Below are 22,393 nucleotides of genomic sequence, written 5' to 3' on the forward strand. Positions count from 1 at the left end.
ATTTTTATTTTATTATCTGATGTGCCCTTTTCTTACGGTTTCCAGTTTACTTTCTTTTTATTATTTTTAATCGTTTATTTTTTATTTATTTATTTATTTATTTATTTATTTTCCTGTAAGATATCCTCACTGCCCTTCTCTTTCTTTTCTCATCCTCACCTGCACTTCTTTTTCCCGCCGACGCTCTGTGCTGACATTACTACGGTATACAAAGCTATGCTATGCTCTGCAAGAGTGCTTGGATGGCGGAGTGTTTTCGACACTCTCTTTCCAATCAAGGTTCCTTGGTCTGAATTGGTCCCGGCTGTTTATTAAAGCATCTATTAACTACTAGCTATGTCTGTCTAGAAATGTTATTTGGTTTCCGGCCCTTCTTCTACTTCATTTTTATTGGACAAGGGGTTAGTAGTGGGATTTACTCAGTTTCTGTGGCGCATACCCTTTAAGCATGATTATAGTTTTTCGTGATCGTACGTTTATTATAATAGCATATATTGTTTGGGTTTTTACGTCCCAAAATCGTGCTCGTAGGTTTGACCTGGAGCTTTAGCAGCTCAGCTGTAGAAAATCGCCGAGTGGTTGCAAAACAGATGAACATCTCGACATGAAAGTTTCTTTTGGAGAATTTTTCTGGCGTCGTTTTGGCTGCAAAGGTTTCTGGCATTCTCTGCGCTGAATAGCTTCATCAAATGCGAGGAAGGTAAATGAAGTAATCATGAGGTTAACTTTCAAAACATCTACACATAATCGTTGAAGACAATGGTTGTACTGAATATAACAACTTGAAATCGGGCTGACTGCATGAGGTTTACATATTCAACGCTCAACTTTAGGAAACTATTAATGAGTGTGCCCTCGAAGGAGTGTTCGGAAGGTCTCCGCGTATGACTTGCAGTACTGCTTTTTGTTTGTTGTAATCTTAAAGCCATCTTTGTCAAGTTTGTATTGAGTTTCAGAACGATTCCGCTGCGCGCACAAGCAATCACACTTTGAGGGGCAACTACTGGTAACGCAACCAGGCAAGCGTACTACGTTTGAGTATTTCGTCGAGGCTCTAAGTTTTAGTAACTGTAGTTATCTGTGCTTGCTTCGTTCAGTTAGGTGTGTATTCTTGGGCTTGTGCGCAAACACACGCCCGGGAGTAGCGGGGTATTTTTGCGTAAACTGAACCTTTCTTTTTTTTCTTTTTCGAGATACAGCTAGGAGCAAACAAAATGCCTATATATGAAATCTGTGCATGAAGTGCTTCACTTGGAGTTATGTTGTAAGCCATCTGCTGTAGTTTAATCAACTTCTCTATAAGCTAGGTAAACAGTGTCTTGTTCCCTCGAGGCACCAGGGCACGTAAGCGTAAACTTGACTTGAAAGTGTGCGAGAATGTCAAGACCAGAGACAGCGAACAAGAAGATGAGAAAGTAAATAAATAAATAAAAAATAAACGAATAAATAAACTATATATTGCGTTCTTTTTCAAGTCGTTGAAAACCTAGAAAACGTTTTGCTGTATATTACTTGTCTTGCGTATGCTACATGGCAAAAAAAGGCTGTCATCTAAACGTCCCCACCACGAACGCGTTAAGGATTGCGCATGCAGGTATGATCGCGGCACCTGTACACGTCGGAGCTTGCGATGCATTACACCCTCTCCATCCAACAAGTCCTGTAACATCTGCGTCACCAAGAATGAACACTTCACCGGTGTGACGTTGTCGCGTCAAACTGCAGTTGCTTGTCCTTGACTGAAGCGCTTAGCTAAGTACCCACACTTAGTAAATTACGCTTGACAGGTTACTTAAGCATGGTAACAGGATAGCGACAGCAAGTGCCTGGCAACTGTGGCACAAAAAAATAAACTTATATATAGATAGGCAGAACGTATAGCTCTCTGGTGACAGCAACATCCTCAAAATAGGAAGTTCTCAAGGTTGTATGTGTGGTAAAATGAAAAATGTCAAGACAGCCTTGAGAAAAGCCTCTTGGCTAAGGAAAAGTCAACCAGCGAAATCTGACGAGCTCTGCGTAACGTCAATAAAGAGCGAACAATACATCGCTGCAAACACGAACATATATATGTTCATACAAGCATTCAAATTTTCATTCCTATTTATCTGCACTTTGTGAAGCTTAAAAAAACAACAAATAAACACGCCTACATTTACACATTCATGCGCCAACATTCACGTCTCCTGGATCTCGCAATTACTAACTGTTTGTTCGCTAAGTAAACTTAAAGGTTCATGAATAATCATGAAATTACTCTCTTCCAGTGTATTTCAAGTTTGCGTCGCTGTAGCCACGTCTGATCACGTTAGTAAAGCGTACGCAGAGTTAAGCAATGAATAGACAAATGAGAAGCAACTCTGTACTTTTACAACAGCAAGACAGATCTATCGTGCAAAAATAGATCATAGTCTGGAATTCAATGCTATGCCATCTGGCGAGGAGAATACATTTTTTGTGAGCAAGGTAATACACGTTACATGAAAAACAACAAACAGCAAAAATTTATTGATGGATATTTACGGTTTAATGTCCCAAAATACCAGATGATTATGAAACACGCCATAGTGGAGGGCTCCGGAAATTTCGACCACCTGGGGTTCTTTAACGTGCACCCAAATCTCAGCACACGGGCCTACAGCATTACAACGAAAAATAAAATTATGGACCATCTAGCTGAAAAGAACGCTGATCGGATGCGAAGGAGCAGCGGTGCGCAATGCCTTGACCCGGTTGAAACGGGTGTCGACACTGGTGCTGAAAGAATGGTCAGAAGCAAAACTCGGTGTAGCGTTTACTCGAGTAAATGCTCATTTGAAATGCAAAGACGTGGTGGGCGGGTTGGGTTTCATGCAAGTTTCATTAAAGCGTTTGGCAAGACTTTGTAGTTGCCGTTTCTTCAGAGTGGAGACATGGTCACTGGACCGTAGTAGGCGCGCGTTTTTCCTTGACTACCACGTCCTTGCGATGGGTGAAGCGCACTCCGAGATGTTCCTGCAGACACGTGACGTCAAAGTGGCAGCTGCGGTTGCTGCGGTGAGCATGGTGAAAGGGACCTCAGCCAACACCGACTAAATTTAGTCGGTGTTGCCTCAGCGCACACCTGTGAGGGAAGCGTGTGAGGGGAGCGTGAGGTCTACGCGCAGCCGTGGCTTGACGTACTTGGAACCACTCCAAAACTGCGGCAAGGGGGACGCGTGGCGGCGTGTGCGTAGGCACACATGTGCTTACGGCCATACACACATAAGTCAAAAAGCTACTTCGCATCTAAAAATATGACGATGTGACGGTATGGGAATGAGAGACTCTTGGGGTCTCGAAACGTCGTAAATTATTTTTCTTTTTGTTGTAACGTTAGCGAGTGTTTGCTTATTTGCAAGGAAAGGACAGATTATATATTACTAGACGAAATATTTAATCTGCGCGATAGTGATTGTGTGCTGTCGGAAAGAATAATTGCGAACGCAATTAGAACTCAAGTTTTCACTGAGCAAGCCTGCGACGTGAGTTGGCAGGCCATGACACTACACGATACTAATAATAACTCTGCGGGAATAATGAGATCCATACGATGTCTGTCTGTGTAGGGGGGTAATGAGCAATGTCAAATGTTGTACGTGAGTGATTGCCTACGTTTTTCCCCGTCTGCTACTGAGTCAACTAAAGTACACATATACTCAGGTCTCAAATTAATTAAATACTAAGTGAAGCGTCAGAGAGATTGAGTAGGGAATTTATGATTGTTTCTCCTTGAATAAACAAAACTTTTTAGCTAGGAACTGAATAAAAAGCGTCGTTGCCTTATAGTACCAATGAAGCAATAATGTAAGGTCATGCTTCATGCCCGCCAATGGCGAGCATGGCGAGCACCCATGGGCACATGTACAAGGCCACGTAAATTAAGAGCCATGCTGTGGAGAATTCGTAGTCGAATAATAACTAAGCACCCAACCACGATGAAATTTATGATACTGATTCGATGATATGTTTGAAACATAGCGTGGATTACTAATAGCTGTGTCGTTAGATGAAAGAACGAATCCGAGGCTTAGATTTGCAAACGGAATGGTGTTCAGGGTTAACGACTCATTTCTTGGGATTGTTACTCGATTCTTAGAAATATTCCCATGAAAGTGACAGCGTCATCAATCGCGTCTTATATTGGGCAAATACTGCTCACATGGTCTCGTATACTGAAAGCAGTTTGTAGCCCATTGCTTCACGTTGCATTTCTGGTGCATTTCATGTGACATACACGTATAAAGAAATCTGCACTACTAATGAAGTTTTTTAAGAAAAGAGAAACCAAAATTACATTTTAGTGTGTTATAAAAGCTCGGCTTTTGTACTGCAAGTGCCAATAAGATTTAATTTTAGCTCACGTTTATCTATCTATTTCACGAGCGCTGCAGTTCAGCGAGGTTCTATAGTGATAAAAACTGCACAAAGAAAAGATGGAGTTTAGAGTTCTTTTCCTCTTTTTGGTAAGTCTTTCTTGGCGTCTAAGCGTTACTCTTCTTTAACACAAGCGTTGCCTCTCTTTTGAGTTTTTGCACGACTCTTCCATGAGGGTAGTGTTATGACCTCCAAAGAGAACTCACGCGTCTCTTCCAAGAGGGTAATACACGGAGAAAATCGGAACACACTAAACAGCAAAAGTACTCGCGTTTTTTTTTTTGTCCTTAGAGTGAAAGTCCTTTCTTTTATATTATTTTTTGTTACTTAATGACAGTTGTGTCTAACGAGGACCAGGCCTCTCGGTTCATTGCCCTTCGCTCACTTATTTGTCCGACTCTTCCACAGAGCTAAAAAAGAAAACCACACGGATTTTTCAAAAAAAAAAATACCCCGCAGATTTGCTTTCTCGCAGAGCGGCATATGTATCGGAGGACGAAAATTTTCTTTTGCATGAACCATCCCGTACATTTTGAGCTTCTCCCAAAGCAGACCTGCCACACCTTCGTCATTCCAAGATTTCACGCCTCACACCCAAAATGGGTGACTAACCAAGAATCGATTACCACATTTGGAAAGAAACGTTACTAAACAGACAGTGGCATCTTCTGAACAGCTCAAGAACTACCATCCCATGGTCTCACTATTTTTCTTTCCATTGCATTTTTACGGCCTGCACATATAAGTTCCTTTCTCTGCCTTCACTGTAGCTGTGACCTGTTTAATACATATTTAAACTCTGTAAAGGTTTCTATTTTCGAAAAGTATTTTTCGGACAACGAAGGTGATACTTCAATTACAAGTCTTTCAGCAAATGAAATTCGTGTCGGCGCAGTATCACGAAGAATCAGGTATTTGGAAGCATTAATTTCTAAGTGTTTTAGCGATTCTGTTGTTATCCGCGAAGACTAGGTTTAACAACAGATCAACTTTCGCGGCAGTCGATGTTTAAGCTTCAATAACCCATCTCGAACTAGCTGGTCGTACATCATTACAGTTCAAATACAGTGCTCACTTCACAAGGACACGGGGCACAGTGCCGGTGCCTCATTCCACTTATGTCAGAATTCGTATAGTATGTCCTGTGTTTACGTTTTGGTGATGTTTAAAATTCATCTGAATATTTTAAAGCCTGCGAGTAAAATTTACGATAAATATTCCTATAAGGAGGCGCAGAGGTATTCCTAGCACTATTAAGCTTCCCGCATGAAACTCACGTACTTCACTAATGGCTGAAAAATAATACTTGGTCTAAACCTTTTTTTTTCAGTAACAACTTTCGAACCCTAAAAGAAATTCATTTCCACAAACTGTGTGAGTGCAACGTCGACTTCTCCTCTCGTAAGCATATTGAAACATGGATGCACGCCTGGGTACGTCCAACGCCTTTCTTTGTTTTATCAGTGCTCTCATATAGGTATATTCACCATGTATAGTCGATTCTTTGGAAAAAAAGCACTCGCATGTCAAGTCTATGCAATCTCCGAACGAACTTGCATGCTCATTAAAGTGGAGACTTGTTGACTTGATTTCGGCATCACTTTCCTGTGAAAGAGGAGAGTTTTTATACACTGCTCACATGGCTATACTTATTTAGAGGGGCTCCAGCTCCTATCGCAAGGGGCCATGGTTACAAAGACGCAAAAGAGCTATATGAACCGTGATGCGAACAGGAGTACGTGCGAAAGCACATTCGCATTTGTCGCGGGTAATGTACCGTTGGGAAGATGCGCAAACAGCATTAGAGAAATGAACTTGGGAGATGAACTACTCGAAACAGAATGCCTCGCGGGTGTTACATTCTTCTTCGTGCACTCTCGTTTTGCCCTTGTAAAACCAAAAAAGCGAACGTCTAGTTCTCTGAGTATTCGTCCTACCGTAAACTGTGTACTCTGCCATGTAAAAGGAATTCTGGTGAGCCTGAAATTTCCTTTCAGTGCGAACCTTTGTATACTGAAGAACACCTAATTTCCAGGATTTCGTGTTTGCGCTACGCCATGGTTCGTTCCTTATCTCGAGTCTTCATCTTCGTACCTTTGTTCCCTGAATGCTCTCAGTTTCGTTCAACGAAATAGTTCAAAAAGTGTACATGTGCATCTCTGCTGCTTTTTTGTTTGTGTGGCTTTATTTAGGTAAGCGTTCAATTACGAATAACACCGTGGGCTGATGCATGACATAATGGCAGTACTGGTTCAATAATCTACGGATGTAAGAAAAGCTTGTCATACAGCGGACAGTGGGTCCTCTTATAGTATTAGTCTTATTTTAAATGTAGGCGTATGAAGCTCTGCTTAAGGTCAATGTAGGCGCCCTATAATGACGCATAATGAAATGTCATCACTTTTGAACGCGTTTGGTTCACTGTACTCGAACTAAACACGTACAAGAGCTTATGGCTTTAGCACGTACAAGAGATTGTGTGTCTAAGCATGTTGGAGCAACTCTTCGGAGTTGTTTCCTGTGTGTTTTAAATTGACGATAGAATGCGGAAATACAAGCATTTTTCTTATAAAGCAAGGAATGTGATTTGCTTTGCTTACCATGTGGATTCTGAGTGATATACAGGTAGGCGTAAGAAACAGAAGTCCGCAGCACCAGATAAACCATTAGCGGTTTTCTCGTGTGCTCGGGTTCGTTGATATTGCTACAGTTCGAGAGTCGCAGAAGACGCATGCAACAAGTCGTGTTCGTAAAAGCCGCCACACAAGTGGCAAGGAAACCGCGCTACAGAACGCCATCCAGCACGCACGACGATGCTATGTCATGATATTAGATGGGTGAAGAAGAAGAGACCAACGAAGTTCGAGACATCGAGGAAGGGAAATTTTTGGCCGACCATTTGCTTCTGAGTTTACAGGCTCAAGTTTGCCATAAATAAATAGTTTTTATAGTACCAGACGTTCTATTTATTGGTAACATTCTGGTGGAGGTGCTGGGTATGATTCTTAGCCCACCGCATGCTAGGGGGAGAGGCTTACATCCTTTAGAAAATTGGAGCCAGCAGAATTAACGCCGGTCCACCAAAGCAACACTTGCCGGCTACGTGGTGAGCAGCCCGAGTTTGGACCCCTAATCGACCCATCAATACATTTGGAGACCTCAACCACAGACGTCACTGCGATGGCCACCCAGTCGATGCCATCTCCATCTCACCTCATCGTGAATTCATTACCTACACCAGAGGCCTTCCACGGTGACACTTTTGAAGATGCTGAGGCCTGGCTCGAAGGCTTCGAACGCGTTGCCCGTTTGAATGGATGGGACGAAGCCTGGAAACTTCGTTAAGTTTACGTGGCCCAGCAAGATTCGGCACGTACGTAGTTTGAGAACCACGAAGTGTCCTTGCAGTCGTGGGACGACTTCCGACGAGAGCTAATCGCAACCTATCCGAACAGGGACCGCGAAGAGAAGGCAGAGGCTGCTCTTCAGGCAAGGAAACAACGGAATAACGAAAGCATAACCATGTACATAGAAGAAATGTCGCGGCTCTTCCGCCGAGCCGGCCAAAACATGGCTTAGGAGAAGAAGTTGCGGCACCGAATGCGGGAGTAAAAGAAATTTTTGCAAGCCTGGTGTGTAATCCACCGCGAACTGTGGCGGAGTTCCGGTCTGAGGCAACGGCCATGGAAAGGACACCGCAGCAACGCACGCGACCGTGCAACAGAGACTTCGGTGTTTCTTCCGTTAGGGCGGTCTCAACAACTCTCACGACCAACACTGATGTCCTCCACAAAATGGTGAGGGCTATAATTAAGGAGGAGCTCCAGAAACTGCAACTCACGCCGAGTCCTCCAGCGATGCCCTCAATTGCGGATGTTGTACGTGAAGAAGTGCGGCAAGCAATTCTTTAACCACGGCCTCTGGTGCTCCACCACGTGCATCCGGAACCACAGCCACAGCTGTCGTACGCGCAAGTCGTACGGCAAGACCTCAGATGCACAAAATTTGCATAATCTCCCGTTGTGCACCAACGTTTCCTTGCAGAAAGCCACCACCAATGCCAAAAGCGAGACCCGGAAAAGTGATGTATGGCGCACTGCAGACCGGCGGCCCCTCTGCTACCACTTTGGGGTGGCAGGTTATCTTTATCAGACATGCCACTTTTGTCGGGTCGGGCTACGTGGCTTCCCAGTGAATTCACCCGGCCCTCGTAAAGGTGAGTGTCCTTACGAAATCGAAGGATTTTTATCTTCGCGGTATGCCTCTCAGAACACTCAGCGACTTGAATAGCGGTCAATCGCACCAATGCGCAATAGGTCGCCGAGTCCACGTCCATCATTTACTTTCCTGAAGCGTCGTTCGCCAAGCCCACCACGGGAAAACTATAACCAGCGACCTGTGGAGGCAGGTCCACTGATTTTTGAAAAACTGAAAACCCTTCATCGCTAACCGAATCCGACGACGTCCCTGACACAATAACGAACAAGACGGGCAAGTGCAGTAATAGCAACGTAACATGCGAGCTACAAGTCAAAATCGACGATTTCGAGATTATAGCGTTAATAGACACTGGTGCAGACTACTCAGTAACAAGTAGCAAGCTCGCAAAGAAGCTGAAGAAAGTGCTCACTCATTGGACCGGACCGCAGACACGCACCACCGAAGGGCACTTAGTCAGCCCCGTGGGGTTGTGAACAGCGAGAGTAGGATTGAGAGGCCTCGTGTACGTCAGCAGCTTCATTGTTCTCTCCAAATGTTCCCGTGAGGCGATTCTGGGCATGGACTTCCTGCAAGCAAACAATGCCATCATCGACTTGCAGAAATCTCTAATTTCCTTCTCTACAGAAAACACTGTTGCCTTGTTTCATGCGGAGCACTCATCGTTTCACCTCTTCGTATTGTGGATGAAGGTGTGACAGTGCCGTCCCGTAGAAGCATGACAGTTGCTGTGAAAAGCGATGTTTTCCGTGAATATGCCAGATTAGCTGTTTGAAATATTGGACTGCAACTCGAAAAGGGGATATGCGTGGCGGAGGTCTAGTGAATCTGCGTGAGGGATACTCGCATGTGTTGTTGACCAACTTTACCAACGAGGCACAGCATGTAGCGAAGGGAACAGCCATCGCATCCCTTCGTGACTACGTACAAGTCTCGGATGTTCACACTATAGAAAAGGTACCACCAACTCCCTCAACAGTAGACGGTGTTGTTCAGAATATAGGTATTGACCGAGAGCTGTCATCTCTGCAGAAAGGCCAGATTGTGGAATTGATGAAAGAATTCGTTGAGTGTTTTTCCTCTTCGTCGAAAGCCAGACGTACTCCCGTAGCAAAACACCGCACTGTAGTCGAAGGAAATGTTAGACCAGTACGTCAGCATTCATACCAAGTTGCTCCGAAAGAAAGGGGGGCGATAAAGAAGCAAGTACGGGAGATGATCGACGACGATGTCATACAATCATCCAAAAGCCTATGGGCATCGCCGGTTGTACTTGTCAAGAAAAAGGACAATGCCATGCGGTTCTGTGTTGACTACAGGAAACTGAACCTTGTCACGAAGCGGGACTTCCACGAGTCGACGACACGTTAGATAAACTGCGAAATGCTCCCTGTTTTTCATCATTGGACTTATAGAGTGGGTACTGGCAAATAGAAGTGGATGAACGAGATCGTGAGAATACAGATTTTGACACACCCGACAATTAGTTCAAAGTACTCCCATTTGGTTTGTGTTCTGCTCCCGCTACCTTCCAGGAGATGATGTACACCGTGCTCTCTAGCCTCTAATGGCAGTCATGGATTTTCTGTCTTGATGACGTGGTAATTTTTCCACTACGATTGAGCAGCACGTACAAAGATTGAGAACTGTACTGGATGCTATTCACGCGGCTGCACTTACGATCAAACCCGAAAAATGCCATTTTGGATTCCGTGAGCCTCGGTTCCTCAGGCACATTGTTAGTTCACACGGTGTGCGCCCAGACCCGAATAAGATCACTGCAGTTAAAAACTTCCCAAGGCCAGGAGACAAAAAAAGGCTGTGAGACGTTTCCTGGGGCTTTTTGCTTACTATAGGTGCTTCGTCGAAAACTTCTCCAAGATTGCGGAACCACTGACTCGGCTTACGAAGGAAGGTGTATTATTCATCTCGCATCTGGCTGCAAAGCGTTTGTTTGTCGCTCGCATCTGCGCATTCGAAGGTTATAAAGCAAACCATAGCTATCTCTTTCAATACCTATGCTTTAAACCATGCCGACATACAGGAAGCAGCTACAGGAAGCAAGCAAGCAGGTCCACGTATACAATTAGTATTCATGGCAGGGCGTATGCTGGTATATGTGGAAGGACCAAGTTACTGTTGTTTCTGTAGCAGTGAGTGGCTCAACCAGGCGTAACAAAAAAATTGGAATTCGGTGGCATACATTCGTTATATGTAATAATTTTTATTTATAATTACTTCAAGTACACCAGCATGTCGTTTTACGTGACTGATCAGCTGTTATTCAGGGAGAATGATTCGATGGCAGACCTTGACAGCATGCGAGTAAAATTGGAGCATATCTTCTGTGGGTAGTGCGTTCTGATTCCTTGCGGTCTTCCTAAAGAAGAAGTGGAGGGGCGGAGTAGTCTGAGCCGGTGATGGGTACGCTGCTTTGTATTGGTTGGTGTAGGAGGATGGGACATGAGTAGGCAATGTTAGCGGGCTGCTAATATAGGATTGACAAAACTTGAAGAAAAAGGCACAACCAATTCTAAGGCATCCTAATTTCAAGCAATCAAGATGAGTTTCGGATTTCAGTTTTGTGACATTCGTGTGAAATAAGTATTATGAGTAGATCTACCAGGCTGTTTCTTTACACCCCCTTGGCTCGCTACCACTCTGGAGGATTGATGAGTGATCCGTTGGTCCTCTTCTTTCTTATCTGGGTGCACCGATTTGTCCGGCGGGGAAGCGAAAAACTTTGATGGGTGAATTAACCAGTACACAGAGAGAGGAAGAGGGGAAGAGCAAGAGTAATAAAGATATGGAGTGAAAAAGAGGTACGAAAAAAAAACAGAAACGCTGGAAAGTGACAAAATAAACACTAGGAGGGAAAAGGAGATAAAAACAGAGGAAGGGATAAACATAGACAGTTATATAGAAATGAGAGAAGGAGAAAGAAACGTAGAAGGAACGAGAAAAGTAATAGCGATAGAAAGAAATAGAAATAAACAGTGAAAAATTGGCTAGAAAAACCAACAGACAAACAGACAGACAGACAGAAAGAAAAATATGTAAGAAGAAAGGAAAAGAAAGTAAGAAGAAATTAAATAAAGATAGAGAGCAAAGAATAAAGAAAGAAACCAAACAGAAAGAAAGAAAGGAAGAAAGAAAGAAACAAAGAAAGGAGATGTACCGACATGTCCAAACTACAACACTGCCAGGCTTATTGTTATTGTGAAACGCTCAATTAATATTGTCTTCGTTTATCTAAAACATATGTTCCTTATGGAATAACCAGAAGGATTGTGTATAGAACTGACTTTTCTCAGATTCTTTCATGGATGCTCTCAAGCACTGCGCAAAGCTGAAGACTCACAGGATTCCATAATTCTGCCCTCACGGGATGACGACTTGAAGGCGAAAGCCATTTCCTTTTTTTTCCCAGCCGATGTATTCTTCCTGCCTCACCGTCCTCCAAAAGCTTTCTGCACGTAGTGAGGTTTTACCCTACCTCCGGGATCGGAAGCACGTCACCTGGTTTGGCATCGCCTTCATGATCAGTCCCCTTTCCCAAGGCTGCGATGTCGTGTGATGACGTCATCAGGTGACCACACTATGACGATTTGAGGATGCCACAAATTTTCAAGATTTTTGACCTGATTGAGACGTAATGTTCGCACGCCATTTAGTGGTGATTATTTTCTGCACCGCTATCTTGTTGACCTGGTAGACAGCAGACGCCAACGCTGAACGCCGGCCAATTTTTGCGTTTGATAAAGCACATAAGGCTTTCGCCTGAATAAAAAATTATACCATCTCCACCAAAAAGAACCATGCAAAGCAGCGCTGGTGTTCACTTGTGTTTGCGTTTGTTGTTTCCTTTTGTATGTTTTCGTGTCATGGCAAAGCGTTGTTTTGTTTGTGGGTGGAGTTCTGCATACGTTGTGCACCACTTATGTTACTTCCATGGTCTCCGAGATTGCGAGCGTGCGGTGAGGTTCTCTCACGCCGTCCCAATCACCGCGGTCCCCAGCAAAACTAGCAAGTATCGCCTCACGTGCTCGGTTACCACGAGAGGGAGCGTTTAATGTGGGTTCCTCGAACGGCGGAGACCACGGCAGAAAGCAGAGCACACGGAATTTTAGTGCGCATGATTTTCTTTTTCGCTTGTGAGCATAATCACCGACAAATCTTCCGACTACACTGAAAACAAGTATTTTTTTCTGTTACTGCTTTATTTTGGCCCAGTAGGCGAATAAAAGCATGGAATTTGCTAAGTTTTATATAGATAATTGTAAGGAGTTATTATTACGTCTATGGCAAAGGCATTCTAGCGTTGCCGCTTACTGGAGACGCGTATGTGGGTGATGACTGGGCTAGTTATTGTCGTTGAATCATATTGCCCTCCAATCGTTAGAGATCAATTTACAATTTTATTGCGTACCGATAGTTATCAGGTGGTAAACCGAATTCCACTTACGCTATAAATGATTAAGTGCGCTGATCATGTCACTTATTATTGTGAAAAGTAACTTTGCCGGGATATTGTGAAAGACTACAATTATGCGACCTGCATTTACTCCCTACGTCCTTCACATGAAAGTGCTTAAGTTATCATCGTCTCTTTTTTTGTCATCTGTATTTTGATTATGATTTGGAAGCACAATGGCAATATCAGTATTGTGTTCATTTACAGTTATCTATACTGCATCCAAATGAAAGGGTCGCACATGCGGCCGAACGATGTCTTTCAAAAAACCAAGTATTTGTCGAGGTAGACTACTGGAGAATAAAAAGGATTGGGCTGCCATTGTCCTTTCTTATTTGCCAGTGCCTCCCCCTCCCCCCTACTATATAGCCCGCGAACTTCAAAGTATGGTTTCGAGCACATGTGGATCTCTTGCAGAGGCATCGCATTTTTAACTGCTGTATTATGGACAGCGCCAACGTACAGCAAAATAAAAACACTATTTAAAAATAAAACACACCAGCGTTCCCTTTGCCTCTCGTAAACCTTGACCCGACATTTTCAAATGAACACAAAGTTCTCTAAAAGTGCAAAATCAATTTTTTCTCGCCACATAGAAGATTCGCCAACAGCGCGGCAGTCTTTTCGACCGAAAGAAAGAGTGCCGCGGTGCGGAGAAAGGAGCGGGCCGCGCCCACCTCTGGAAACTCGCGCTTTCCGCGTGATCGGGACGACCAGAGAGAAACACGCCCCACACCCGCAATCTCGGAGGCGATGTTACTTCCCTCCCATTTGCGTGTATTACCGCTATGTGTGCCGCGAAGCGAGCGTCCGGTGCTGCTAGGTGAGTGTGACGCAGCGCGCGAGTGCAGCATTATATGCGAGAGCACAGCTGTGGTTTAAAGATAAACGGGAGAGGAGAAACAAAGCGGTGGCAGCTTTCTGCCACTTTCTCCATCCCAATTCCTCGAGCACACCTGAGGAGAGGTGGGAGAGCTGAAGCATGCACAGTGGATGAGCAAATGGTCGCCGACTTACAGGCACAGCTCCAAGCAAATAGTCTTCGCATTTATTAAACAGTCATGTCGCACTCACTCGGGGGCAGACACCGGTCGAAGCAAATACATTAACGCACCCAAAAACCACCACGCACAGAGATGTTTTCATGCGCGTCTCAGCTCTTTTTGGCACGCACAAGAACAGGTATTTATCCAGCAGCATACACTCAAGTATAAATTATTTACGATTATGGATTTGTTTTCTACTTCGCCTTGATACTACATTTGCTGAATGGCTTTCGAAGGGTGTTTTGTCAACAAGCTTTCAAGTTTGAATAGCAGACGAGAGATAGAGATATGCCAGCAGTTCCTAATGTTGAGTTCTTTCCGTTTTTTTATGCATGAATAGTGCTCGTACGTGAATGAGATCGCTGTAGAAAGAGAGAAAGCAGAGTTCTTTGTGTCGACTGAATGGAGGTTTCAGATAGTGCAGTTGCATCGCCTCCTTCTATTCACACACATGGCAAATAATGCACATGACTGTAGTGAGAGGCGTGCTTTCCGTTCTGTGCCGAACAAAGGAATCCCACTGCTCCCTCGTAGTTGAGTACGAAGTTCACTAAATTGTTACTTTTTTCTAAACAAACTTTCTAGGTGTTTCAAGAGCTTTTGCACCAAGTATGGGATGAAAAACAAAAGAAAGAGTGAACTGAACCACACACACACAAAAAGAAAAAGAAACGATACCCTGCAAACGAGAGCATGCGTTTCGTTTCGAAGTTTTCCAGAAAAGGCGTAACTGCACCATAGTACGTGCCCTTGACACAGAAAACATAACAATGTTAACAGCTGATAAGCTTGAAGATTTTGCCTGTGTCTACCCACCCACAATGCGCTGTTTTTTATCCCGTGAAGCCGGTGGCCGAGAACAATGAAGCTTTCTGGATAACGTAGCCTTCAGATTGAAACTGTCATTAGCAATAAGTTTTTGCAATGGTTTACGGCACTTCTTGATAAAGCGACTGAACATACATGCAAACCATGACTTATTATGCCTGTCAAGTGAACGCACAAAATCAAATAGAGGTTATGATCAGGAGTTATGATCAGCCGTTATCCTTGTGAGAAGCGCACACATGTGCAGTGGCTTCATACCCTACGATATTGGGCCGTATAAAAGCATACATGCTAGACCAGTTCTCTTCATAGCCATAGGATGACCATATGAACATGAGTTGATTCAATATTTTGCTTCAGGCATGTGTAATACACGGATGGTAAGTTCATATATAAGCCGTGCTCACAAAGTTGTTCATGGCACTGGCTACACCATACGACTAAGAGTAAAGTTGCATTGCAAATTATTATATTGATTGTACCAAACCATACGCAGAGACAATGTCTGATCCTGCAGCGATAGCTCTGTTTAGTTCCGCTTAACGAAAAGTTATTATGTTCATAAGAAAAAGCCAGCTTGGTGCCATGAAAGTCAGTTTTGGTTGCTTGTAATATTGTTCCCTGGAAAATCTACATGAGAGCAATAGGTGCCAGTCCTCTGGTATGACATACTGTATTTCGGAGATCATCATTTCTCTTCAAGATTCCCTTGGGGCCCTGAAAAAGACAACGTTATATAAATGGTCATTTTGGTTAAGCGCACGAAATACAAGCGGCGAATAGATGGACGTAGATGATATATTAATCTCGCTGATTGTATAATAATTACTGTGTGTTACTAATAACCTATTGGCTCCGGAGCGACAATTAGAGGTTTTAAGCTGCCTGGCATGTGAACCTAACAGGAGTGGTACTTGAACTGCGCTCATAATATTGTTTTTTGGAAAGTGGCATGTTAGCTGCAGCTTGATGGTAAAATACAGTAGTCGAGCTCCTCCTGCAGTGACTTAGTATTTTCTCCTCCGTCAAGCTGAAAGTTGCGACGCGGCAGCTTCAGTAGCACTGCACGGAAATTTCTTTGACTGAGCGTAAACAGAGAGGGTCATCACATACGATCGAGAAGAAACTCACCAGTACAGAAAAGTACAACATACTCGCATCTCTCAAGCCCTTTACCCACCTGGCTGAAGCTAAGAAGGTGTTATATTGTCACGTGCTTTTTTAGAAACTAATGAAAAGAGAAATATATGATCAAATCATTTTTAATTTTCATGCTCGAAAAAAAGAAAGTGAAATTTCCCTGCAGTGTTCTCAGCTCCAGAGTGGAAACACAAGGGGTATTTGGCGAAGTTCATCAATAGTAACTGGGAGTAAGTGCAAACAGAAGAAAGGGAAGATATATTATTCTTTCCGGCAAGTACACACCGACAAGCAGCGATGACGCTTACTTGATTTCAGCATAAGTTGAATTGTTTCATCGTCTGCATATATTTGCTTATCCTGACACGCTATGCCGGAATTATGCACTTCGAAATATAGTGTTTGTACATAGAGTATGGGGTGATAACGCAGCTATTTTATGTTTGTAGTTATCTGATATCCTATCCAGTTTGTCATCCTAAGTTTGTGTTCAAATGTACATAAATAAGAGGAAAACTGAACTAATGAACATGCAGAATAAGGTTGTATAGATTTGACATGTATATCATCAGTCTGCTCCAGAATATTATGTTTGTGTTGAAATGTACACAGAGTAAACGAAGCTGCTGAACATTCTGAACAGGCTTCACGGGCACATACTTACTGTGATGAAGAAGTTAATGAGTTCTCTATGAAACAAAAATGTAAAAAAATGAACATGGTTGATCCCTTCGTTATTAAAATCGGTAAAACTCGAAAGCTAAATGTGTTTTCGCAGAGCTAGTTGAAAGCTTACTGTGTATGGTTATACGGGGGCACGTACAATATTTCTTGGTACGTATTTGGCAGCTAATGCATCGCTTGACGTGAATGCACCCATTAGACGCCAAAAGTGATGTATCTCCATCCCGAGGACTTACGCCCATGACCATGACCGAAGCGTTGTGGTAGCTGAGATACCTGGGCTCGGTACATTGTGAAGCCCGTAGAAATATGAGATCAACAAGCGCAAAAAAAGTGAAAGTTTCAACGTAAGAACGAAGCAATGAATTGTGGTGCAAAGAACTGCAAGCAGCTCCAAACTTGCAACACTCTGCTCGAGCACAAAGGACGAGCGAAAAGAACGCACACAACACGAGAGAGAACTGAAAATTTTCACAGCTCAAAACTTGAAGTGCACTGCACAAACAAACAGAAGAATAAATCTAATGGACTCGCTCTCTGTATTTCGTGCCGACCGGTTGCGCTCCCGCGATCTCCGACGACAGCGCAACTCTGGCCAATTGGCTCACCTATATCATCTCCTGCCGCCGACGAGAGCTCTCGGGGAGTGTTGCCCCATCCTCGGACTCCTGCGACCGTGTGCATCTTTCATATCTCCTCCTTATTTCCGTCGTTTTCTGGCGTTCGCTGTCCCTCCGCCTCGCTCTCTCCTTCCTCTCTCCATCTATATTCTTTTTAGTCCTATCCTTTTAATATCTCCTTACCCCCATCCATAGTGAGCTACTGTTGAGGTGTCGCACTCTGATGCAGACAGTTATGGGGCTCGCTTTTATCTTTTCTCTTTAAGAACCACATAAGAATCACATAAGAATAGATCCAATGAACGCACAAGCATACACAGGACGAGAGCAAACTAACAACGGTCACAGTGACCTCTTCAGGCTTTAGCAGCGCACTCATCTTACGAACGCGGTCACTACAGTGAGTAAAGTGACCTTAGTGCGCTTTGTATATATACGCAAGCTATGCCACCGGGGCACCAGACGTACGAAATTCCCCCCTTACTAGATGAGCGCGCGCGCATGGCTGACCACGCCCACACAGGCAACGTACAGGCTCGCCCACGCATCGCAACAAGCAGGGCGCCCCGCCATGGTAGTCTAGTGGCTAAGGTACTCGGCTGCTGACTCGCAGGTCGCGGGATCGAATCCCGGCTGCCGCGGCAGATTTCCGATGGAGGCGGAAATGTTGTAGGCCCATGTGCTCAGATTTGGGTGCACGTTAAAGAACCCCAGGTGGTCAAAATTTCCAGAGCCATTCACTACGGTGTGTCTCATAATCATAAGGTGGTTTTGGAACGTTAGACCCCACATATCAATCAGTCATTCAACAAGCAGGGCGACAACATTTACAGCGCTCCCATCGCACCATCTTGCTGGCGATTACAAAAACACGCTTACGAGCGTACGACGTCTGCACATCCCCAGCGCTAAATGGTGTATTGCGGTGCGACAGGGCCATGAACCAGGGCGGCGCTAGCCGAAGATGAACACAGCGAGTAAACGTGAAATGCTTGCGCGTGGGGCTCATCAGCCAATTTGTTTGGCTAACGATCCGCTGTGTAAATGAAACTGCATTTCACCTCCCTCACATTTGGTGGAGGTGCGGGTATCATTCGCGCTATCCATCTGTGCTATGGTTGGCATCGCCAACGAACAACCAAGGGACCCATCAGTAGAGGCCATTGTCGACCGTTCATCGCCCTCATCACCAGCGGCGGCGGTGGTGACTTTCGAGGGCACGAAGTTACCCCGCTTCCTCTTCTACCACTGCGTGGCGACGTATACCTGCGCCTACAAGAAAACGGTCCCTGTTTGCACCAAGTGCGGTACCATCGGTCATCAACCACCTCAGTGTCTTCACCCCGCTCCAACCCAGTGTGCCAAATGTGGAACCCCCGCACCTACAGGTCTCAATGCCTACGACTGCCATCCCAAGTGCCTCCTCTGCCACGGCGCCCATGAGACTGGGACCAGTGGCTGCACGGCAAAATATCGAAAATATCGGAAACGCAAGCAGCCCTCAACATCTCCTCGAGGGACCACCTCATGTTCGTCACAGCCAGACAGCAGCACCAACCTGCATCATTCGGCTCCACCACTCCACGCCGACACTCAAGCATTCCCATCGCTGGAAGCACCAGCGGCGGTACCTCAGGTGAGCAGTTGGGCAGGGAAAGCTGCTTCTAAGCCTCTCTCACCCCTTCTGTCGATCCTCCTTCTCCCGAACTTGCGGCCCTTCGCCAGCAAGTTGCGGCACTTCAAAAGCAAAATTCTCTTTTAACTAAACAACTCGAACTCTTAAATAAGCGACTTCAACCCCAACAACAGTGTACTGCAAGGCCATACGGTATTGCCTCCTCTGTCCAGGTGGCTACGCCAGCTACGTCCAAGCTTAGTCCTCGCGCTAAGTCCACTCCCATTAAACCGCCGGTTCAAGCAGCCATGTGTACTCCAGCACTCGGAACCGGTGGCACATCTACTCCAGAAGCTCTTGAGGCTCCTGGGGCACCTCAGGTTCTCTTGCCCGCTAACCAAACTCTCCCTAGCGAAGAGCGCACCCCGCGCGTAGAGGAACGCCTCACGTGCGTCGAAGCTACGATTAATCACCTCCTCACCAGCTTCTTGGTCCAACGCATAGTAGTAGAGGTTACCCAGGCTATTCAAGCCTGGGCAATCACCCAGTTTCAACCCAAGGCATCGCGTTCCCGCTCCTGCTCGATGAGCAGTGAAGGTACAGCTCCACGGCGTCGTCGTAAGGTGGCTACCACCACCCCGCCGTTGGACAATCTGACCTCCGTGCCCCTCCCTGCCTCTGAGGATTTCGAGCGGGACATGGAGGACCAAATATAAAACCTAAGACAGTCACGATGGCTACCAATCGTACGTCCCGTTCAAACATTGCGTCTAAATTCGACATCATACAGTGGAACCCTGGAGGCTTCGGGAGCAGGCGAAAGCGTTCACATCTTTCCCTTTTCCTCAGCTCACTTGGCTCTCAGCCGGCCGTCTTGGCACTCCAAGAATCTGGCCCTGCTCCATCCCTTTCTGGATACTGCTCCTATGTAAGCGGCACCACCACATGCCTCCTCGTGCATAAAGCTTACACGGCGATACAGATTGACCTCGTTCTGGATCTTCCTTACGACTACTGCATGATATCAGTGCTGTCTCAGCGGAGGGGCAAACCATCAATACATATCTTAAACGTGTACTGTCCCCCTCGCCTTGCGAGGGCTTCGTTTGCGCATCTCTTCCATCGGGCGCTGCGTATAGCGGCCCGACAACCACTGGTGATTGTCGGGGACTTTAATGCCCCCAGCCCTCACTGCGGTTACCACTACGAGAAGGCCCGGGGCAGAGAGCTCAAGGAGCTCATTTCCTCGCTGAGCCTGACGCTTCTTACCGATCCGGCACAACCCACACGTTCCGGCAACTCGGTCACGCGAGACACATGTCCCGACCTCTCCCTCACCCTTCACATCCGCGATGCTAGATGGGAAAATTTAGGCGAAACCCTAGGCAGCAATCACTTTTTACTCCGCATTTCGTTCACACCGCGGTAGAAAATGCGCACACACTGGGGCCAAGCCCGTCTCACCGATTGGACTCAGTTCAGAATGCAACCATTCCCCGCCGGCCTCTCCTCGACCGAATATGCAGCGTGGGCATCATACGCTCTCCATATGAAACAAGCGAACACTCGCACCCTTGCAACCTCTAATTTGACTCCTGCAATCGATCCACACCTCCTACATCTTTGGCACGCTCGCCGCGGGCTCATAAAGCGCTGGAACGCAACAAACTTAATCGGAAACTTCGCACTCGCATTGAGGAGCTCACTGCAGAGGCGGCCGCATACTCCGCACAACTTTCCGATGCTAACTGGGCAGACACCTGTTCGAAGGCTGCAAACCAGATGAGCTCTAAGAGTGCGTGGCGACTCTTTAGAAGCCTTCTCGATCCCTCCACCACCAGTGGAGAAACGCAACGCCAGCTCCAGCGTGTTCTGCATGCCTTTCAGGGCACTATGGATGAACTCGCGCGAGAACTTTGTGACCGCTACATCTGCCGCACAACTGATCCCGCAGGCCCAGAATATACGTATTCCGGCGCCCCTAACACCGACCTCGACGCCCCATACACGCTTTCTGATTTACGATTTGCACTCACGAAAATGCGACGGGGCACGGCCCCTGGACGCGACGGAATCACAGTATCGCTCCTGGCAAATCTTCCCGACCAAGCACACCTCTCGCTACTCCACCTTATAAATTCGATATGGGACGGCTCTCCGCTTCCAACGGAATGGACCACATCGGTCGTGACCTTCATTCCCAAATCGGCAAAGTCCGTTAGTATTGAGGCACTGAGACCCATCTCACTTACGTCTTGCGCAGGCAAACTCATGGAAACCATGGTTCGCGAACGCCTTTCCGCCTACTTGGAGGCCAGGAGGACCTTTGCCGACACGATGTTTGGCTTTCGCCCGCATCTGTCGGCGCAGGAAATCCTGCTCCAGCTTCAACACGATATTATAGAGCCGACTACTATGCGCCATAACGATAAAGCCGTGCTCGCTCTCGATCTCCGCGGGGCGTTCGACAACGTCAAACACAGCACTACACTCACTAACCTCTCTACCACAAGCTGCGGACAGAAGACTTTCAACTACATTCGCGCCTTTCTATCACATCGCACCGCCTTCATTCGCCTTAATTCTAGCGAACACGGCCCGTACTTATTAGGCACGCGGGGTATACCTCAAGGGGCAGTCTTGTCTCCTCTGCTTTTTAAACTGGCGATGATGAACCTCCCCTCTCTTCTAAGCGAGGTCGAGGGAATACAACACGCACTATATGCGGACGATATCACAATCTGGACCAAAACCGGCTCCTTAGCGCAAATCGAAGAACGCCTGCAAAAGGCTGCCCTTCTGGTGGACACCTACGCAGGTTCATGTGGCCTGGAGTGCTCTCCAGCTAAAACGGCTCTTCTTTCAGTCTCTCCGCTACCGCCACCTCAAATTTTTCTTCCGTCCGGGCCCGTCCCGTCAGTGCAAAATATTCGGGTTCTTGGCCTTCACCTCACATCGTCCTTGCATCCAAAGGGCACAATAGCAGGGCTCAGACGCACCAGTGAACAGGTGAGCCGCATGATACGGCGAGTTTCTACCAAGCGCGGCGGCCTCCGAGGGTCTCAGTCCCTTCGATTGGCCCACGCGTTTGTGACCAGTCGCGTCCTCTACGCCTTGCCTTACCTTCGCCTGCGTCGTCGACACGAGCACCAGCTGGACGTCCTTCTTCGTTCAGTATACAAACGCGCTCTGGATCTACCTACTGCAACTTCAAACAGCCGATTCGCGACTCTGGGGGTACACAACACCTTTGCAGAGATGCGCGAAGCTCATCGCGTTAACCAAATCAATCGACTGTCGCAGACGCCTTCAGGGCGCCGTCTTCTACACAAACTTGGCCTTAGCCCGATATCTGACCAAGACCCTCTGCAGC

The 22,393-nt window shown here is 46.0% G+C and overlaps 1 long non-coding RNA gene across 1 annotated transcript in view; it reads left to right on the forward strand.

Moving 5' to 3' along the window:
- The window catches only part of LOC142787559 (uncharacterized), a 206,417-nt gene that overhangs the window by 3,748 nt on the left and 180,276 nt on the right, over nt 1–22,393 (forward strand). The window contains exon 2 of the long non-coding RNA XR_012889259.1: nt 5,726–5,828. This is a non-coding gene — a long non-coding RNA (uncharacterized LOC142787559). The remainder of the gene's footprint in view (nt 1–5,725; nt 5,829–22,393) is intronic.

This window comes from Rhipicephalus microplus, chromosome 2 (assembly GCF_043290135.1).
Source record: "Rhipicephalus microplus isolate Deutch F79 chromosome 2, USDA_Rmic, whole genome shotgun sequence".
In the NCBI taxonomy this organism is placed as follows: domain Eukaryota; kingdom Metazoa; phylum Arthropoda; class Arachnida; order Ixodida; family Ixodidae; genus Rhipicephalus; species Rhipicephalus microplus.